The 22,800-nt window shown below is 38.2% G+C and overlaps 1 protein-coding gene across 4 annotated transcripts in view; it reads left to right on the top strand.

Annotated features, from left to right (window-relative positions):
- Positions 1-22,800, top strand: part of RAP1A (RAP1A, member of RAS oncogene family) — a 106,777-nt gene that overhangs the window by 22,782 nt on the left and 61,195 nt on the right. The window contains exon 1 of one of the 4 annotated variants that reach the window (XM_044447156.1): positions 21,811-21,896. The exons of the other annotated variants lie outside the window; for them this stretch is intronic. The gene's annotated coding sequence lies outside the window, so the exon portion shown is untranslated. Of the gene's footprint in view, positions 1-21,810; positions 21,897-22,800 lie in introns of those variants that run through there. 4 annotated transcript variants of the gene reach the window in all.

The raw sequence follows: 22,800 nt of genomic DNA on the forward strand, positions 1-22,800 counted from the left end.
GTAAAATCCATTAGTGAACTTGCATATCCTCTGGCTTCTGTTTATTGCTGCCTAGTCTGTTTCATTTTTCTATTTCAGATAACATTGAATCTTGCATAGAATGTGGCTCATCAGCTTCCAATGAGACATACATGAAAGCATGGGGAGGAAAGGGAGGTGGCTTAGATTGGATGGGTGACAGGTTTTGAAAGCAAGTGTCAAATGACGTTCGTTGCACAGATGAAATGTAAACTGTTTGAACGCTATTAAGTCAATGTGATATGAGTAGCTTCTGGGTAAATAAGCCATTTAGAAAGGTGAAATAAAAACCTGGAGTTTGGTCCCAGGTTTTTGTTTTGTTTCGTTTTTAAGTATTTCTTCTGTTTAAAGGATTTTCAAAACTGAAGTGGAGGATCACAGAGTGTGCCAACCAAGATGGGGTGTTTGTGAGAGTGTGTGTGACAAACTTCAGCTTGCTAGGAGCTAAGTGATGCTTCTTTTAAATAAAAGTTCTTGGAAATCATCAGGCAGTTCATTTCTCAGTGTCACTGCTGTGAAAAACAGATGAGGGTATATGTGGTTTCAGTGCAGGAGGGTGGGGGAGAATCACCTTCAGACCATGCTTGGCTTTCTCTTTTGCTCCGTGGATCTTCTCATGAACTGGTGTGCCTGGTACACTGTTTTGTACATGGGTCAGAGACCTTCAGCTATTCAGTATATGAAAGAAAGAGAGAGAGAATAAAAAATCTATTTCAGAATATAGATCATCTAATTCATTTCTAGAAGTAGCAAATTGCAACATACTGGAGAGAACATACTTCCATGGTCCTGTCCGTTATTATCTTCATATAGTAGTTGCAGTATGATATGAAGGAATTATTGGGCCCTTCTGATTTGTACATTCAGTTGTTTCTTCAGCCACAGCTGTATGCCTTCTGCTTTCATAAAATCTTATGAAATATTTTATGAAACATTATGGTGGAGAAAGCTGTACGTTCAGGTGGTACATCTGACCTGCTCCATTCCACGCTATTCATATGTGAATTTAGAGAAAAGAGTACCAGGCTATAGTATTTTACTGGTGCTTTAATGAGGTGAGAGTGCTTCATGACTGGACTGTGCTTCCTGCCAAGACCACAGATTGGCTAGCTCAAAGATATCTTCTTGGGTTGGTTGACTAGGTAGCTACCTGATAGGCAGAAAAGGATTTGCATGTATCCAGAGTTATCAAGCTTTATCTGTTTATTCATGTATTACATTTTTGTATTGACTAATAGCTGAAGTTTTGCATGCCACAGAAGAACAGCTCCTTTGGTTAGGTTATGGTAGAGGGCACATGGGGTAGTGAACTTTAGTTACTAAATGTTAGGCAGCCTGGCATAGTCAGGTGAGTATCATATTGATCCTAGGCTCTTGTCTACTCAACCTTTCCTAGAACAAAAGAAATTCTATTATGTAAGCTGGCTGGAGTGATGGCAGCACAAATACAGAATACATTGTACAAAAGCCATCATTGCTGAGCTGCCTAGTAAAACATGCTTCCAATAAAACTACTTTTTACCCCCAAACGGGAAGCATTTATGGTCTTTCTTGGGCAGATCCAACTGAAGAAAGCTCAGCCATATTCCAGGTATTACAAATCTCATTTCCCAAACAAAGATTTCAGGCTGGCACCTTCCTAACTCAACTCCCATCATTGTTCTTTCTTCCTTCCTAGTATGCAGATAGAGCCCACCGGAGGTTGGATTGCATGCAATGAACATGCTGCTGCTTCTGAAGTGACTACTACTCCAAAGACTTAACCCATAACCTGATCATAGCATTTAAATTGGAAAACACTGTAACCAGATACTCAGTAGTATACAGCAGTGATAGAGAGTTTCTCTTTTGTCCTTATATAGGCATTGCTTTATCTATCTTATGTCTGGTGCTTGAAGATTTTTATTAAGTCAAGGAGCCTGTTATCAGTGGATAGAAGATGCTTACTGTATCAAGACATACTTCCCTGTCTTGGTTTAAACTTTCACAACTCTTGTGATGTAGCTTCTTAAAATATGAAAATTTACCTCAGTCAGATTTGACTTAAGTAAATAAGTTGATTTTATTATTATTTTTATATATTTCTATACTACATGGTAGTTGAAATATTCTGAGCAGTACAAAAAAGATAAAAAATTAAGAGAGAGAGTGGTGTTAATCTATTGCAGAAAAAAAATAGTAGGGTGTGGCACCTCAAAAATTAACAAATCTATTCTGGCATAAGTTTTTATTGATTATGACCCACTTCATCAGGAGTGTGGGATATTATTGAGTGTTTCAGAATTTTATACTGTGTGTAGTGGTGGGTAACAACTAAACAGTAAGGTCAGAAGGAGATTAAATGCAGAAACATTATTAACAGTGGTCATCTACTATGCACTTGTTGCCTGTAGTGGCAACATCCTGGCTCTAGGTAAGCAAATAAACCCACGCAGAGCCTGTTTGTATGTGACAGCTGTGTTCTTCAGCAAATCATGTGTTAATTTCTTCCTGGGTTAACTTTGGTTTGTTTATCCCATGGACGACCCAAAGCACCAGCATGTGGATGTCACAGCAACCACCTATCACTGTTGCATTCCTGGAAACTGGAAGCAGCATGTGCAAGGTATGCGTTCTGCAATTCACGGGTTAATTCTCTCATTATTTACTGTTGAACACTTCCATTCAAACAAGGTTGTGATATGATAAATATCTATCATCTAGATCTCTGGTGATTAGATTAGAATTAAACTTGTTAATAAATTCTAACTTAGCAGTTTCTTCCTTCTTTACTCCACAGTGACCACTTCAAGGCAAATGACTGAGTGCCCTGTGTAGTTGAAGTGCTCCCCCACTGGGTTTTGCAAATTTCTACTTTTGTTATCATATTTGTGTCCATTACTTTTTCTCTGTAGAATTCTATTTGTTCTATGTAAAATGCAGAAGTGCATTGCTGAAAGAAGATGGCTTCTATCTCACTGAAAAATGAACAAGTGGGTATCATTATCGTGGGTGGCATTATTAGATCTTAGAATAATGTTGTTGGAATAAATGTAGGGTCAAAGCTGGCATCTTGTACCCTTGTTCGCATCCTGCATAGTAGCTATTTTAGGTGGAGTGGCAGGGTATGTATAAGCAAGTATAGGCCTAGGCACCAGTACCTGTAAGACTGAAGGACAGTTGTCCAGAATGGAATGTAGACCACTGGTACATTTGAGTGGTTTTAGCTAGGAACTGCAGATGGTGTTTTGTTTTCTCTTCTGAGTCTGTCCTGTAGTGGATTGTGCCTGGATACCAATCTGTCAATATGTTTTCTCACTTCATTGGGTGGTATTGTAGTCTGAAGAATGCCTGATTTAGTTCTCCCTGTGCTCCAAAGAAAGCAAACCTGATTCATCAGTTCTTATCCCATATTTGTCAGGAGTAGTATATCAAATGCACATATATAAGAAAGTGATTGTTACAGTGGATTGGTGCTCAGTTTAATGAATCTATATCCTATTATTAGTCTCTCCCTGTATTTGTCAGCCTATTCTCCTCAGCAAGAAGCTTGTCAAGGACTCTTCAGATCACCTTCTGAATAGCAATCCTCTTGATATTTAAAGTAGCTTTCTGTCGGCTGTGGTAGATGAAGAATTCGATTGACAAGCCCATCAACTGGGCTGTTAAATCAAAAACATCCATATCTTGGTGACTGGTGTGTTTTATATAAGTGTAACTGGGGTTTCTAGATATTTATTCCCATTGCACATGACTGTTTTTTGAATGGGTAGGTGGGCTTTAAGATTTGAACTGTGAAGGTGGAAGGGATTAGTATGTTAATTATTTCATGTCGTCTTACTCCTTCAGCTTATTTCTAAGATGAGGAATGCCCACCTAACTATAAGTTGCTTGCTCACATTTCTGAAAAAAACTTAAGATACTAAAAGTGTGATGCCTGACATTTCAAGTTTTCAGGTACTGCAGTCAAGGTTCCCATTTGCTGTATGTGAGTTTTCAAAAACTGTTGAAATGCCATTCACATGTTTCCTGTGGGTTAAGACCAATTGACTGCTCTTAAAAACATCAGAAACAGAGTGGTAGTGGCAAGAAGAACCTCAGCTCAACAGGCAAATTGTATTCTATGACTCTTGATAAATACAGGGGATATAATATTTAAGAAATTATTTCATGATTTGTCCTACTTAATTGTTGCAGAAACATGATTTGGGTATTGAGCATGTTTCCACAGTCTGCATAAAAGGCTTCCTGAAGAAATGTTCATTGATTAAAAAGACAAAATTGGAAATATGACAGTACAAATTGAGGTCCTAACTTTGCTTTTCTACATTCCCTATCATTTTGAGAGTGTTCATGAAGTGAATCAATTTTTATGAATGCATGTAACCTTACAATTCAGGGAGCTTGGGTACTCACTCATGCCCCTTTGAGGAGATTTCCTTTAGAAACCTGGACTTATTTGTAAGTTTAAAGTAGTAGAAAGCCTTTACATGTTTAAGGAAGGAAATAGTTTGGATATCTTCAGTGCAGTCACTGAAGATAGTCTCTTGTTACAGAATTTCAGTTTTGCATTCCAGAATTAGTAAGATCTTCAAGAATTACATAGTATTGGTATCAGTACTGATTTGATGATGGAATCTGAAAAGAATGCACATATGTGACTTATTGAGTAAGACAAGTATTCAACATACAGTTCAGTCTTAATGCATCAAATCTTGCATTTCACTAGAGGCACCAATAGATGCTCTCTGCCTGTTTGTTAGGGCTGTGGACTCAATCCAATACATAATGTTTATGGTTTCCTAGCTCATGTTTGCACTGAAGGAAAGGAGGATGAAAGATCTGACCTTCCTCTTCCCACAGGAATAGAAGATGAAAATGCTACCAAGAAAGATTCCACCTTGTAATGCATCCTGTGTTGAAAATGTTTTGCTGCTCTTTGCTATGAGAAAACCTGTGTTAACTGTATATTTTTGCAGCTGAAGATGACATTTAGTTAAATGTGGCTGTGACATCTGAATAGTGTGGTTTTTTTTCTTTCTTTTGGGCTGACCTTCTGTTTCCACAAAGTTAGTGCACATGTCTTCCTATGTGTCAAGGTAGCTCTATTGTATCTCTTTTTTTAACCATCACAACAAAAGAGGGCTATATCTCTTTTCCTCCCTTCACCCTCCCCTTTCCCACCACTCTCCTTTCCAAGAAAAACACGCACACTTTAGGTAGGCTCCTATCCTTCCGGTCCCAGAACTGTGTTCATTATTATGAAGTTTGCACCAATACTATAGTCCATTTAAAGAAGCCTTTGCCAAGTGCCACCAACGATGTTATGTTTTGTTCTAAGCAAGGGTGTGACTGCTGTTTCAACCCTTTCCTCTGGCTTCCCTTCTGTCTGATTTGGCACATGTTCTTTTACATTTCCTGCAAATGTGCACTAGAGGAATAAAAACTAAATTTACCCGATGGAATGCTATATTCCCCAGACCCAGTGTCTATATGCTGGTTGGAGAACTGGAAGCTACTTCATAGGGTTAAAACTAAAAGTAATCATTATTTGCAAGAGGCCCTCAGTGAGATGTAATACTTTAAGCAATGAATATTAATGACATTCAAAATATGGACTTTCCCAAATGATACCTCTGGGTGAACTAATTGCTTAAGTGCTATGAAGTTGCCACCATTCTAACAGTGGTATTTCATCATTGGGAAGGTACTATTAATCTTCCCCACCCTTGACTTTGTTTCTTTACTAGGTAGGTGTTAGGAATTAGGTTTATCCTTCTTTGTTTTCAAACAGCAGTTTCTTTGCAAAATAGCTCTTCATTTCCAGTTGACAGCTGACAAACCAGGGCCATGAGAAAACAAGTCTCTGTGCATGAACAAAGTTAACCTAATCTAGAAACTATTTTCAGAAACCCTCCATTCAGTAACGCTGACCTCAAGATCAATACTGTGTCATGGGGTCAGGGACCGGGCTAGGCTCCTCCTCCTCTGCCTTTTCCTCTCCCTTCACTTCCACACCCTGTCTGTTTCCATGGTCTTCCTGAGCAGCTGGAGACAACGGCCTTGAGATAACCTCCTCCATCTCAATTCCCACATTCCCCATTTCCCAGCTGTCACAGTCCTGATATGAAGAGTGGGTGTAACCCTGACCGTGGAAAGCATACCAAGAATGACTGCCTCTTTCACTCCCAACAATTGGCTATGGTTGCACAAGGATCAGGCATACCCACTTAATAGTGCCTATGGTGGATGGCAGCTACTTCACTTCCTTTGTTTGATACTTCAAGTAGAAAGGAGCTAAATAAATCTCAGCATAGAGCAGACCCCTTTGTCTGCGCAGAGAGGTTCCACGCTCCCCAGCAGATACCTGGAAACCTTGTGGATAATGGTGAATGCTATATTATATATACTATATGCATTTCTTTTTTCATAGTTTTGTTTGTTCTTACCTCAGCATATACCTTTTCTTTTCCTATTAAATCAAGAGTTTTCACTTACAGGATGCACTTTTTGGCTTCTCCTTTGGGCCAAGGTCAACTGCAGTGGACTGAAAACAGGGTAACTAAGCCAGCAGATATGGAGCTCCTGCTGTATCCTCATGCTTGAGATAGTTGAGAATCTAGGCCACCTAACATGGAATGGAAGCTGTCATGTCTGATAAGCATAACTGGTACTTTAGAATGAAATGAATGCAGGATTAAAGTATACTATCTATGGCCAAGTATGGGCATCTGGTGTCCTTCTAGATGTTTGGCCCTACCAGTCTCATCAGCCCTGAAAAGTATAGCATAGAAGAGGGTTCATTGGAACTGTAAGACCAACCATCTGGAGGCCCACAAGTTACCCATATCTGATATATGCCAATGCAGGTCAGATGCTTGGAAGAGGTAATGATTCATACAGACAGCACAGCAGAATGATGGGAGTTAGTATCTAGTAAGGAAAGTGCAACTTGTGTGCTGAATGAACCAGCACTAAACAGATGGAACTTTGGGATCATAGCTGTCGTATCCAAAGGATGCAGGGGTTTTTTTTAATTCAACAAAATTCACCTTTTTTCCTTGTACTGGTATAGCCCTCTGCCAGTCCATCCCTTTTTTGTTTCCTGGATACTTATGAAGCTTGTTTTTGTGAAATTTAAAGTGATCTTTCTCTTCTTACCATTTGCAGTTTCCCCCTTATGGATAGATATCTAAATGGATAGATTGATACATTTAAATTAGGGAAAAAAGACAAATTTTCTACCTGCTGCAAGGATTATTTTTTTTCTTGCATGCCTAATATGGGAGGAGAATATTGTTGTCACTTTTTTTGTATAAGGCCATGCTAGTAACATGATGCAAGCTGTTTTGTGAAAAAAATCCTTCAAGAAGAAAAGTGCTAGTTCCCTACTTTTTCTTGCCATACAAATGATTAGCCAGGGAGAAAAGAGTGTATATGGACAGTCATCCCTTTGCAGTGCTCCCTGTGTGTCTGTGAGAGTGGCTCCAAATGGATCCCCCCATCTAGCATTGGAACTGGCAACAGGCTTGTAGAAGGCTCATCTAATCACATACAGCAGCATCTCATTATTATTCAGTGCCACACAGAAACCTATGCAGGGGTCTTGTATTACTTAATCCAAAGTAAGGGGAAAAGGGAAATTACTGCCAAAAAGATAGCATGCCGCATTCTGCAGTTAAAGTGGTAATCTTGTTTGTGTTGGCCCTATTCGTGTTTATCGCCAGAGAACAGCCTAAAAACACATTGTGTCTTTATGCTGTGGAACTGTATATGAGAGTCCATGCTTGGGACTTCCTGTGCAGTTGGGGCTCCATATCCATTCTCTCAGCAGCTTCTTCAGGTTGTACCTCCTTTTCTGGCAGCAGCTCACAGATAAGAGCATTCCCCTGGTCAGTAATGAAGAAACTGTCCCTTTTTCAGCAGTTAGCATGGACAAGTTCTTTTTTTCAACCAGCTGCTGATCAGATTTTGTGAGGAAACTGCTAAGCAATTTAGTCTTTCTTACTTCTAAATAGAAATGCAGAGTATGTCCTGCTTGCTTAAGAGTATGCATAAGATCAATAAGAATCATGTATTAGCCCTGTTTACTTAGCCTTTGATCTCACCTGCTCATGGTATGTTGCCCCTTAGAACTTTCCCAGATTTGTATTTGGCCCCTGGGCTGAAAAAGGTTTTCTTGCTTTTCTTCATAAATCAGTGTGTCAGGGACATGCAGAGCCAGATCCAAAGAGGGACAATAGCTCAGGAACAGCATGTGGGTTTGCAAGCAAAATGTCCTGGGTTTAAAACTTGAGATGTCTGAAATCCTGTAGACCCGTAGCCATTCAGTGATGATACTATTGAGCTAGATAAACCAAAAGACTGATTAAATATCAGAGTCCCAACCATACCTGCTTGAGGGTATATGTTCCTGAACAACAACACTCCCATGCCAGTGCTGCAGGGCAAACCCTGTTTGAAAGGAGGTTTGAAACTGAGTGGAGCTTCAAAAGCAACTTGTAACATGGGATGTGTGTGTGATGGGATGTTCTACTGCTCAAAAAAGAAAAGTCAAACATTTTTACTAGGAGTGCCTAAAGTCAGTACTTGGATCCAGGCCACAGCTGAGTGTTCTGGCTGCTTGTCTGATTTTTATGTCTATTTTAGGATTTGTTTGTTATCACGGAAGGGTTTATAGTAAGGAATGAAATAACCTTGTGGTGAGGAAATAGTGTAGTTATATTTGACTGTATAATAACATAAGAACTTATATAAATATTATTTATTATATTAATAATACCTTGCATGTGATGGGGAACATATCTGGGAAATACTTGTGTGCATAAGTATGTCATGTGTCTGTATAGGAACACACTTGATTTCTGTTTTTTCTCATCCTCTGTAGATGGAAGTGCTGTCCCGCACTTTTTAAAATGGTTTGGTTCCTCTGTAGGGAAAATATATAGGCAGCCAGCCCTTTTGATTATAGAAGAAAGTCAGCTGTGGAAATAATATACTGCATATGATATGGATAACAATTACAGAGAGGTTTGTTAAATCTCAGTAGCTTTATAATTAGTTTTGCTGTTTGCTGTGATACTGTACAACATAAACATGGCCATGGGTACATCTGTACCAAAATACTACATGTCTGATCATGTCTGTGGGCATTCTTGCCTTTATGCTGTGCCCACAAAAACATTCTCCCTCTTATGTTGAAGTGGTTTATGTTCCAAAAGTAACTCTTGAAAACAGCACTTGCTATTGGTGAGTGGAAAGTGAAGGTTGCAGCTTGTTCTGCCAAGCACACAGTTAGGGGCATTGATAATGTAAGGACTGCTGCTTGCCTGCTCTAGCATGACACTTTTGTACCATGCTGTGAATTTCTTGTAGTAAATAATGTCAAAGGAACTTCCTATAGGACACAGCTAGAGCTATGGGACAAAGGGAAATACTAGGTTGCCATCAAGTCACAAGTAGGGCTTGGACATACCATTCTAGCCTGGCCTCTTGACTCCTTCAATTTGATTATAATGCAGGCCCAGTCCTTAGGGCTATTGTAAGGCTTATTAAGGCAGTGTATATGAAGTGTTGCTGATCCTTACAGTGCTAAATAAATGCTAAGCAGTTAGGTGAGAATTGTTTTATTTTCTGTCTTTTATTTCAAGATAATTGATTGAAGTTAAAATTGTGTGTTACTGTCAATATTGATATTTTTTGGAGGTATCGTAAGCCATTCTGCATACCTTTGCTGATGGGTGGCACGTTAGTGTTGTTGAATAAAATACAAATTGTAATAAACGTTTGCACTTGCAATAAATATAAACTTCCATTGTTGGAAGACAATGTACTTGTTCATATATTCTTTTTTATCCTTTAAGCAGAAGTTTTTACATCAAAATAGTATCACAGAGTGATTTTTCCCTTTGCTGTGGGCATCGCCATATTTGTTGCATACCGTCCATGTAACACATAATGTTAGTGTTACAGTGCATGGCATGGATGAGTTGCAGAACTGGCAGATAAGGCTGCCAACCAAATACACCTCATACGGCAGACTTAGAGAAGTATGGCGCTGTGGTTAACAGACTTCTTGTGCAACAGAACTCCCCCTTCTGCAGGGGGGGGGTGTTGCAGGGGTAAGGGGAGGTCTATTCTGCCCGTGGTTTTCGTGCCTCAGTTTCTAAGGGTAATAGGGAGATACCAGTAGAACATGGATCCCCCCCCTCCCCCGGCCACCTCAGCCACTCCTCTTCCTATGAGTGCTGGTGGGTGAAGTAGATCATTTCCTGAGAGTCAGAATTAGTACTGTAGAACTGGATTATTGTAATTAATAATTTGTTAATTCTCCTCATGAAATCCAAAGTAAAAATTACCAGACAGAGTTGTTGAAGAACCCCAGTAAACTGCTTGTGTTTCAGAGGAACAGTGAGATAAAGCCCGAACTTGGGTTTTTGCTTTTATTTTGGTAGTCTCAACAATTCAGTGGAAACATCATTTCAAGTGCAAATAGTTTTGTTTTGGTTTTAATAATGCATCACTTGCTAAACGACTAACAATGTGATTTCTTCTAAATACTTTAGCTTCATGCAATGCTAGTGTGTATGTTTTAAATGGCATGGAGAGTTATATGTTATCTTATATCTGCTATTAATTTTGAGAAATACATTAGTTCTTTACTCTCTTTCCTAGAGCTTCTTTTTCTTCTTCAAGTGGTTGGTTGGTTTCACAGATCAGTTTCATTCTGTAGACTACAGTTTTGGGACTGCAGGTGAATGCTCTTATGCTTCTTCCTCCTCCTGTATGCTAAACATGCAAGTTTGTTACTGGTTTGTTAAATCTCCATTTTTTTTTTGTAATATCTGACCAGAATACTTATACTTTAACAAACCAGTGGTGAATACTTTGTAGTAAGAACTTGAATGGTTCTTCCCTAGTTTGAAAGTCATGGGGATCTTTTGAATTAAGAACAAGGAACTTCACTCTAACCAGGCCTGTACAGGCAGGAGCAAAGGGGAAACCATCTGTGTAAACCATCTTGAGATTTTGTAATGAATTGATGGTATATAAAAACTTTAAATAAGAGACATGGTTGTTTCTCCTTCTTGCTCTTTACAAATCTTAGTTTGTAGGAATGCTACATCTGAAACTGGCCTTAGCATTTCAAACAGCAGTTAGCTTAATAATCAAATAGATGTAGAAATACTGTGTATAGGTATGGGTTAAGATTTTGATGACTGTGGGATCCAGGGTGGTACAAGTGAGACAAATAGCCTTTAACTGAAATGTATTTGAAAGAGCACAGGTGGAAGGTCTAGTTTGTAAAGACACCTTCTGCTAGGCCAGGAGTGGGCAACATGTGCCCTCCTCTGGCTTTTGTTCTGCTGCTCCATTGTCTCTGCCCCCTGCTGCTGAATTTGCTTCAGAAATTCGGTAGCATAATAGCAGCCAAAAAGTTTTATTTTTTTCTTGTTTTGAGGAAAACAGTTGTATGTCCCCCTTGTTGTTCCAGTGGGAGGAAATTGGCCCCCTGACATTGGGCACCCCTGTACTTATCTATAACTATGCTGAAAGAGGTGCGTAATTTCAACTCAAAAGCCTTATAACCACAAAATAGAATTTTGAGATGTCTCTTTCTGTAAATAACGAAGGGGGGAAATGGCACTGTTTCAGGAAGGAAAAGAACCCTGTTGGTGTAGATAGAATCAAGTATTGGAAATAGTTCATGTAGCTGCACACTTGACTTAAGTGAGGGAGCTGCCTGGGTGTTTGGTACTCTTCCAAAAGCTTTGCATATTTTAACCCAGAATGTTCAGAGAGCTTCACAAAAGGAGAGTGCAATTTGCTTAGGGCAGAATACTTGTCTTTTTGATAACTAAAGATGCAGTAAATATGTTTGGATTACGCAGCCTTTAAGAGCCCACATACAATGAGCCATGACAGCAGGTTATTAAGGAACATTTATAAGGAGAGCAGGGAGGGTTTGGATTGGATGCACAGGAAGTGGATAACGGGAAGGAATTTTGGCTATAAGTGTGTTTTGGAGAAATTCTGCTTCAAAGCGGAAGGCCCGTGTGAATGTTCCCATCCCTCTCATTCTTTGACAGATTGAATGGAAATTATAGGACTCAAGAGGGGAAGATTAGGAGCTTTTCTCCTGAAATATGGAACAGCTTCCTTGTTAAACACTTGTTGCATAAATCTCTTTTAAAAATGTAATTTCAGCAAGTTTAAACAAAATGGGCTCTAACCCTTTTTCAGTACCCAGAGAATGCTCACAATTTCCAAGGTCAATCTGATATTCTTCTGAAAAAACAGATTTGGACAGTGAGAAACTGTGAGAGAGACTACACAAGACCAAGTTAGTTGTATGGAGGGAATGTGGAAGCTTTAGATGTGGAAAACTTTGGGTGGTGTCCAGGACTGCCCCAGTGCTAGTGCTGATGACTTTGCAATTGCATCAATCAATGCTTATGTAATGTAACTTTGCACACATTGCTCTGAAGAAAAATGACCCCTCATTTTTGCCATGATGCCACCAAATGTCAGGGGGAACTATCACTTTTCTGTTGTGTTAGTTACATTTCACAAGTTTTGGTTTATGCTAGTACAACAATTGTCAAGACAGACATCATCATCATCATCATCATCAGAACATTTCTATGCCCCCCCTTGCCGAAGCCTCTGGGCAGCTTACAACACAATAAAATACAATACAATACAAAAATAACAAAATAAAATTAAAATTAATAATATAAAATAAATAAAAAATATAAACGATATAAAAGAAGTTATAAAAGAAAAATTATAAAAGAAAAGAAAAGAAGTCGCCCTGGCCAGATAAATAAGTAAATATTGTTAACAATTAAAATGACGTTTAAATAAAAAGGTCTTCACCTGGCGCCGAAAAACAAATAACGACGGCGCCAGGCGGACCTCTCTGGGGAGCATATTCAACATTAGAAACTGAATATTTTGTCTTTGAGTCTTCCTCTGGATTATGCATACAGAAGGCTGGTATAGGTGTTCTTTGGCTGCTTCTGAAAATTCCAAAGCTGCTTTCAACCAACCACTGAAAACAGCTTTTCTCAATCTGGTTCTCTTCACATGTTTTGGACTCAACTCCTGTCTGCCCCAGCCCACATGACCAGTGGGGGAGATATGATTGCACCTGTTGATAAAAACATCTATATTGTGCACTAGCTTGAGAAACACTCACTGTTCCACATGTCCTATCAACTGATATCTTTTCAAATGAGGAAATGCATAGAGTCTCTTTCCTTTCCTTTCCTAGAATCACAGGCTGCTTCACATTCATGTTAAAGTAGTCTATACCTCACTCGTTACCTCAATGGTTTTGGAATAGTTTATTAGGCAGTATTCAGGCTTTGTCATATAAATTGCTCAGACTGTTGCCTCTTGCATCTGTTGTTGTTATTGTTGTATTCTTCCCAGTGGTACACAATTAGAGGAACTTGTTCATCCATGGAACTCTTCACTAGGGTACTGCCTTCTTATTTAATCAGTTTCTGGGGCTTCTGCTAAGGTATATGCTTGGTTTTTGGAGAGCCCAGCTACTGGCCTCATCACTGGCCCACATGAGCAGGGACTATGTCCTAGAACGAACCCACACTCTCATGTGGTGGTACATTACAGAGTTAGATTAGTAATGGATGACATTTGTTGCCTATTATTGATGTTGTTATTCAAGTTACTGCCTTGTCTAACATGGTGATTTAGATGGGATTCTAAGTTTTATGCGAATGTTGTAGCTGCTTCTCAACCTGGAAACAGATTACTTTCTTAATCTAGTTTTATATAATGGTTGTCAGAAAGACCTCCATTGATATGGTGGGACAGGAATCCTGAAGAATAATTTAAATGAGGGTACACTTCTTAGGCAAGTCAGAGAGATGACGCTGAAACTTACTTCTTATTTTTATCCTCTGTTTAGGCAAAAGAGGCTTCCAGAGAGAATGAACTTAAGAGTATAATGTGTTGAAAAAACAAAGCCCTTCTTTTTAGGAAGTAGTCACAAAAACAAAAGAACCATACTAGATCAACCTAAGGGTACTTTCCCCCTCATTCGTCAATATCCATTTTAGGTACACAGTACTCTGAAGTATGATTTTTTTCATAGATGTGCATGAAAGGAGTGTGATATTGGCAGTTTTATTTTCAGTTCCTTTTCTAATTGTGCCTAACAAGGAGTTTGCCTTTTTCACAGTAACTGCTGGGTTGAAAATTTCATTGAACTGCCCACCACTCACTCAAGAACTCTTTCTTGGTCAATTGCCACTGTCTGAGATCCTATTACCTGAGTTCCCATTAATTGGTTGGGATTTTTTGCCTCAGCTTTAATCACTTTACAATTGCTTACAGCCAAAGCTTGATGCCCATTTCACTGTCAGTTATATTGAAGCTTCAAATCATTCCTTTCTAGTTTAGACTCTAAATAATTCAGTGTCAAAAACTTGACAACTTCACTGCTGATTCCTCATTCCAATGTTTGTATGAATAAATTGAAAAGCTTGGGTTCCAGTTCAAATTCCTCTGGGACCCCATTGCCTGTATCCCTCCATTGGGAGAATGTTCCATTTATTCCTACTCTTTGCATATTTGTTTGTCTATTTGTTTTATACAAGCTCTTATATGCCATCCTCCATAGCCAACATGACTCTCAATTTGCTTCCTGCTCTACAACACTACTAATCCATAAGATTATTTTAGAGTCCATGACTGCTAAATTTACTCAGAGTCTTTGGTGAAGCACTTTTTCAAAAGCCTTTAGGAGGTTCAAATAAACAAAGTCAAACATATTACTTCTGTCTGCATATTTATTTTTATTTTTTTGTAAATAATAAGGAAAATAACTAATTTTTATGATTTTATGATTCTAGTTAAATCAGTAATTAGCCAGATAAAACTAATAATTTCACATGAACAATTGCTTTAACATAGACAGCAGTAAGCTATAATTCATCTCACAGCACATCCACAAACCAATTACAATTACAAATATTCTTCCGGCTTGCTGTCCTCCTCCAATCTTCACTCATTTCCCTTTATCTCCCTTCCTTATTTTAGAGAACAATGCATTACTGATATCCAAAGATTCATTTTTTTCCTCAATTAACAAATAAAAATTAATATGCTTTCCATTTATCACTAAATCCATTAACTGAATTTCCATTTTATTACTTATTAGAAGTTGTATCAGATAAATCATCCTTATTTAAACTCTATTTTTTCATCTCAGTTATTAAGTAAAATATATATAATAAGCTTCCAATTGTTGAATTTTTTAACTGGTCTACTATTTACATAGCTGGTTAATTTTGCCATAACTGCATATTCAGCTAACTTGTTCTTCCCATGTGCACTGGTTGGACAGTATTCTGTTTTTCATTTTGTTGCATTTATAACTTTGTCTGAAGTTATCATATATTTAAATAATTCTCCCATATTTCTTGTGAGAATTTCTGGTAAAATACTCCAGCATATTCTTAGCATTCATCGGAAATTTAATTTTCAGAATTTCAGTAAAGTCCCTTCCACTCCCTTATATCTCCTTCTACTCCTTTATATTTCCTTTACATTTCCTTTTTTAAATATATCTTTAGAGGTGATATACCAATGGAAGAACATCTTGTACCAATTCTTTCTTAACATTATATCATATTTATTATTTTATTGTTGCAACCCATCCAGGGCACTAATATGGTGAGGTAGAAATCCAAGATGTAAGTATGTAAGTAAGGCAGGCAGGCAGGCAAGCAAGCAAGTGAATTTTATTCCTTTCCATAAAGTTTCCCATTGATGGAAGTATATTTATTATCCAAGGTTCTGCATCCAGCTTATTATACATGTTTTAACTTGTTCAGTTTCTGGATCATGTTGCCGTCCTGAGACCCACTGGGTATTGGACAGGGTAAAAATTACCCAAATAGATAAATAAATACATACTTGTAAATCCATCCTTGTCTGCATATTTCTTGACACTTAAAGAATTTTAAAGAGCTAGTAAGACAGGACTTTTGTGAGAGTCGTGTTGATTCTTTCCCTTCAAGATTACTCTACTATATACTGTCTATTTTTTTCTTTAATAATGTTTTCAAAGAATTTACCAAGAAGAATCATTAAGCAAACTGGCCTGTAAATTTCCTGGATCACTTTATAAAAAATGGTGTCATGCTGGCCATTCTCCAGTTCTCTTGCACAGAGGCAGGCCCTAGAAAGCTGGATTTATGATTTTGTTTTATACTGGTGATGATCATAGAGTGCTCTTTAAATTCAAGTATGAGCTTATGAGTATGTTTCCATTCAGTCAGGATTTTTTTTGTTAGGTTTTGTTTATAATTTCCATTGATAGTAAGTTGACAGCTGAATAATGTTAATACTTTTGTTGCTTATGTTTATAATTATATCCTGACCTAAGAAGATTATTATTTGTCCTTGGTAAATAGTGGAATGCTTAAAATCAGTAACAGAAATGAACCACAGTATGCCAAGTATTAACCATGCTTCTTAATTTCTGACCAGGAATTCCTGCTGGCATAATTGGCAGAAAAGAAATATATACTGACAAATGCTTACTTCCAGTAAGGATAAAAATGTGTATTAGCAGAATCTAATTGATTTTCAGCCTTTTTAAAAACTCAAGATCGCATGTTCTCAAATATAGCTCATTGTTAGTGTTGATTATTTGTCTGTTGTGTCTTGCATAGCAAATTTCATGGCAATGCCAAATAGAACTATGTGTGTATTAAGTGTATTGCCAGAGCTGCACAGCATATTGATTATGGGTATTTGGGAAAGGATCTTGTTCAAAGTATAGTTTAAAAGCATAGTTTAAAAACATTAGAAATATGACAATTCCTCAGCATAGTGGTACAGAGAAACACAATTTGTTTTCAGTTGTATGCTTATATGGCTCAGGGGTGGGATCTCGAATCTGCCTTGCAAGGGATGGAGGGCTTTGCTTGCAAAAAATCCATCTATCTGACTTTTGGCAATCCCTCTCAGTGTCATAGCTCACCTCATTCAGCACAACCTCCTGACTCTCTATATATCATTCTGTGGCAGGGAAGTCTACTTCCATTACTACAGTGGAAGCAACCATAAGTAGCCATTATTGTAATCCATCACTAATTTATTCCGTCTTGCCAAGTGGTTCACAGAGGTTATTAGCACCCTGTCTACATATACCTGTTTTTGTAATTGCAGCATAAAAGGAAGCCAGCCTGGTTTCTTTACAAGAGGAAGAAAAAAGGGGTCAAGGTTGTTTGTGTGATGACCTTTCTGCTAAATGCTGTCTAGGGGCCATAGGATTACTCTATTAGATAACAAATATGTGTACCTATTTATATTGATTGGATCTCAGATCAGAATATGATAAATTATTGTGTGCACATCCTGTATATAAAATTTGTACTTTTTCTCCAGCAGAAGATTTCTTAAAGTACTGAGGGTTAAGTCAGGGGCCACGATTTATTGTGGAGTGCACTTGCACTATGAATAAATCTTTGACATCATTGCTTTAAAAGAGTTCAAACAGCAGAGTTGGAAAAGATGTTTCATGGCTTGCTAAAGGATATTTAGCATGTATTGGGCAAGATGGACCAGATATCTGACCATGTAAAAGACATCTTTTTATGTTTGGTTGCATGTATTGGTAGAAGAATAATGTACTTGAGGGAAAGTGACCAGACATGGTGTGTACTAGATTTCAGTAAACATGCTATAAGTGGTGCTGGTTAAACAGTTGGTGATGAGATTGTTTATGGTTTCATATATTTAGAGAGCATGTTGCTAATGGGAAGCTTTTAAACAAATTATATATATAAGAACCAGTTTTTCTGTAGAGGATAATTAATGTTCAGATGCATGGCAGGCTGAATACACTCCAACATTAAATGTTGGTACAGCAGTTGTGATAGTAAACCTTTCTGGGATTCCCCTTGCCCACTTAATTTCTTTTGCCAAATCACTCAACATTTAGATGTTGAAAATTCTGGTAGCAATTACGGAATTTGTGCTCACAAGTTCTTAGTAAAGTTACTTCCTTAACAACATTCAGATGTGTTGATTGTGAATTCTGTAGCCCTTGAGATGAGAAGTCATAATATACATGAGTCTGAGAGGAGATGAATACATTGCACATGGTCATCAGAACTGGGAAAACCCAAGTGATAAAAGGCTTCCCTGTTGGATGCATTAGTAATATGAAAGTGCAGCAAACTTTTGAGTTCATGAAACTAAACCATTTCCAAAGCTGTTCAGACAGTGCATTATAATATAAACAATGAAATTATAGAACAGCCAAGAACAGTAAATAGCTGTTTTATTGGATAGTGGTAAAAACCCAGACCTTTTACACTAGTTTTTGTGTTATGTGACACAAAATACATTAACCTGTTACACCTGAGGTGGGCAATTTATGGTCCTTCAGACATTTTGCCTTACAGTTGCCAGCATCCCTCACTGTTGGCTATACTGGCTAGGGCTGATGGAAGTTTTAAGTCAAAATATCTAAAAGACGACTAGTTACTGCTTCCTGAGTTGCAATAGGTTTATTTTATTATGTAAGCCTAGAACAATTTTCTCATGTATTCATGTTTCATGTCTCACTGGAGAAGGCACGCTGGGAAAGGGCGAAGGCAGAAAAAGACAAGGAAGACCAATTATGAGATGAATCAATTCCATTGAGTTTACAAGAGCTGAGCAGGGCTGTCAAAGGCAGCACTTTTTGAAGGGCATTCACTCTTAGGGTAACCATAAGTCAGAGATGACTTGATAGCCATATAGTAACATTCATGTTTAGTTTTTGTACTTTGTTTGTGTTTTAATAACTGGAGCAAATTGGCTATCTTGTTTCCAGTGTTGGATTACTATGGTGGTTTTTTTCAAACATTGTAGGTGATTATTGTGAAATGCTACACATTATTTTTCAGTAAGTATTTTTATAGTTGAAAACAATGCCCAGCATCTTGTGCTATGTCTATTCTAAGTAGATTGTTCCCAAGTTACCATTATTAAACCTGATTAGCTAATAAGCCACCCAATTATAACCTTCCTTAGAAAGCTACAAACTGTAGCAGCTGAAAACAAAAGTTAATGATATCCTGAGGCTAATGTTTAATGTCCTTTCGGATCACAGTTTTTGAGGCCAGCAAGAATGGTGACTGTTGCCTTATTTGACCTCCTTGCTATGAGCTATGAAAACTGTCTTTGCAGTTGCTTTTGAATGTTACACTTCTGCACTGGTTGGTGTATAGCTTTCTAACACAAATAATTGCTGTCATACTGCAACTGTACACATACCTCCTAAGAGTGAGCTGAGGTTCTACAACCTGGATCTATGGGATGACAAAGAAGCCTTGTTAGGAAAGGCTAACTGTCCATCAATGTTCTGAAAGTCAAGCTCTGTGCTACCAGTGACTCTTACTTTATAACCATGTCTTATTCTTCATTAGTATTAACAGTTCAGTGCTCTGAATTGGAACCATATGTTATTTACTTTTTCCTGAGGTTGTGCAGGAAACTATTCTCCCTATTCTTCCTTATTTGACATGCCCTTTTATACTAATAGTCTGCTTCATTTTCCTCTGCATGATTGATTGATTGGATTTTTGTCCTGCCACATCAGCCAGTGAGGCTCCCTTGAGTGGGACAGCATCACAAGCTCCACTTTTCTTTCTCTCTCCATTTTCAGCCTGTTGTCTATGCATGTGCCAATATTAGGCACATTTTGAATTCTTGACATTTCTTGACTCTGGCCTTAGTTGCACCTCCTAGCTTGGTAAGAGTGGGTTCTCAGTGTTGGAAACCTACAGGTAGAACTGTGGTTTTATTTTTGTCAGTTGAATAGGAAACTTTGTTTGTGGTTTCTGAATTCTATCTGTATTTTAATACTTTGAGAGTAGTGCTTTGTCAATTGTTTGTCAATTGTTTCCAAATTCTGGAAGTCTAAGAAAATAGAGCTGCTTTCCTTTTTGTTTCTGATCAATTCCAAACTCCAAATTTGTGGCTTCTTTAGATAACACTTGAGCCTTAATATACCACACAGTAACAGAAAATCAAGACAAGAACTGTATGAAAGAATCAAGACGTCTGTGGTGTTGGGACTGGAGTTTTGGAAAGGAAACATAAGTGCATAAATACGGTTTCTTTTGCACAATGACCAGTTTTGTAGCAAATGTTTTCAAGCAGTGTGAGCACTGTTTGAGTAATTCTTAGAGGCAGCTCAATTTTCCAAGTTGTGTAGTTGGAGCTTTATCTGTGAGAAGCTGTCCATTGAGGCCTAGAGAAGCATTTTTCAGTTTCCTCACCAGCATTTTTTGATCCCAGTTTGGGCTGCCTTATCTGGCTAATTTGAAAGCATGTTGAAAAGGTTCATTCAGTAAGTAGGAGTTCTGGTATGAGCAGTTGCCTCTGTCCACTGACTGCTCCCTCCCCCCTCCCACTTTTTTTTGTCTTTTAGCTTGTGACTCAGTATCGCTGACTAAAATCTTGCTGATTTGGTTCTTGCAGCTTATTTTGGGTTGGTGGGGGGGGGGAAGAAATCACTAAATGTGATACTTAGTATGTGAATACTAAGCTCCAGAGGTTCCCATTTGAACCTTTGCATATTCTGCAACTGCTTTAACTTATCTTTATCAATAGCAGCCTTATTTATATATAAGAGCATTCAGGAAGTAGCTCCCCCACCCTCTCCTCCTCATTACTAGCTCTTCTCCTAGCAGGGCACAGGAACTTGTTTCTGAAAGGTGGTTATGTAATGCTGGGTTGAAATTTCTCACTAAATTTATCACCAGGGTGGGGGGGATTCCTCCTTTTTTGGACTCCCTGGAACCGTTGTGGGGAAGGGGGACTGAAATTCCCTGAATTGTTTTGGCAAAATGCCTCCTCCACTTTTCTGCCCATCAATACAATTGTAGGTGCAGCTGTGCATCTAGTGTTAATATTTTAAAGTTTATTTACTATTCACTGAGCTGGATTTTCTGGTGAGAACTTTGGAAAATTTCCCAAGTATATGCTTTGTTTTCCCTCCTTTCCACCCTCTCGCCCATACTTCTCTATTTGCAAATAGGAAACCTATATTCACTTAGCCCTGTGAGACTATTTCTACAGTTTGCAATTTTTGACATACTACTGTTCTCATTTCAGTAACACTCTGATATGGTGCAGCTCCAAATAAGGACTCTTCCCTTTTTTTCACCTATTTTGCAAAAATGCCCATTTGCTTTTAGGAGAATTTCCCATCTTATAGTAAAAGATTTTGTCACAGGATTGAGCTGCTTATCTGAGCTTCTGCTCTGCTGCCACATTGTCTTTTGCTCAATAGAAAACTCTTTTTTTCTTATTTAATATGATAGGTATTACTTTAATGCTTAAGTAGATTTACCATTTCACCTTAGAAATATTGGTGGAAGGCTACTTGAAAGTATCCCACTCTCAGAAACATTCTCGGTACTTGCCAAAGTTAGCACATTGAGGTGAAAAGTTATCATTCATTCATCTCTCCGCAGTAACTAAGCTGGCTAGGGCTGATGTACTACCTTCCTTGGACTCAGTTTCTGGCACCTACTGTATGTGGATGTTCAAGACTTCAGAGCCACCAGGGATAGAGGAGAAATTTGTCCTTCACATGCAGAGGGTGATGGAAACTGTGACATGGGAGTGGGTGGGAGTAGTATCCTCTTACTCACTTTCCAAATAGGTATCTGAGTAAGGACGTTTAAGATCTAATCTACCTCTCTCTCATTCTCTCTGTCTGTTTCTCTCTCTCTGCTTAGCTACCTCCTCCTACTTGATATGCCCTGCCAGTGAGGTTGTGTTCTCTCCTCCTTCCTCCCTGATTCTGCCATGGAGGAAGAGCCTCAACAGGCCAACTGTTCAGTAAGGCACATCATACTGTGAGTATCTGACACAATATAATGTGCCTTACTAGATATCTGAAGAGCTGTATTTTTCAACCATAATGTCTCATACTGCTGTCTAAAATGTATTTGCCCTTCTCCAGTAGCTTTATATCACTGGGCCTCTTAAACATTGTCATCAGATGTTTCATAACTATTTTGAGTTCCTGGATGAGAACAATGTAGCTGCTTATCTTCCAAGTCCTTATTTATTTTTGACTGAAATTACAACACCTACTATGGTATGTCTGGAAAAGATGGTGATCTCTGATGAGATAGTGACTATCCAAATACAAGTTCTCATTTGAGACAAATAACAGCTTTGTGCAACAAGAGAGAATGTGTGTATGTGAATCACGACATTTCATTGCCTCTCCCCATCACCACACACAGATAATACTTATACATGTATCATTTGAAGGAAATAAGCACTGTAGGTCTATATTCAGATTGCTTTCTCATCGTATTCCAAGGAACTTTGGGATATGTACAACTTCCTGCTAAGGAATTTGCCTAAGGCCAGTGATTAGAGATTTACATCTGAATAGGATGTTGAGTTTACATCTCCTGCATTTGGAATGATTGCATGGAATCTGCCTCTACATTAATTGCAATGCCCAGAGAGCTTCAGCTATTGGACAATATAGCAATTGTCCAATATCTATTTGTCCTATAAGGTATTTTCAATATAAAATTATTTAATTGCTTTTCTGACACTTCAGTGCTAGGGATGCATAACACTTTGAGGTGCTTTCTTTCTAATATGCCAGAAGAATTTTTGATGAGAAAGCTCTGTAGTTAGATTTTGCTTTTACACTTGCTGTCTGAACTTGCTGATTACTATATGGTAAGTTACAGAGCTGATCTTGGTCAAGCAATTATTTGAGTCAGTGGCCAGTGT

This window comes from Varanus komodoensis, unplaced genomic scaffold (assembly GCF_004798865.1).
Source record: "Varanus komodoensis strain SLA01 unplaced genomic scaffold, ASM479886v1 scaffold1, whole genome shotgun sequence".
Taxonomy (NCBI): domain Eukaryota; kingdom Metazoa; phylum Chordata; class Lepidosauria; order Squamata; family Varanidae; genus Varanus; species Varanus komodoensis.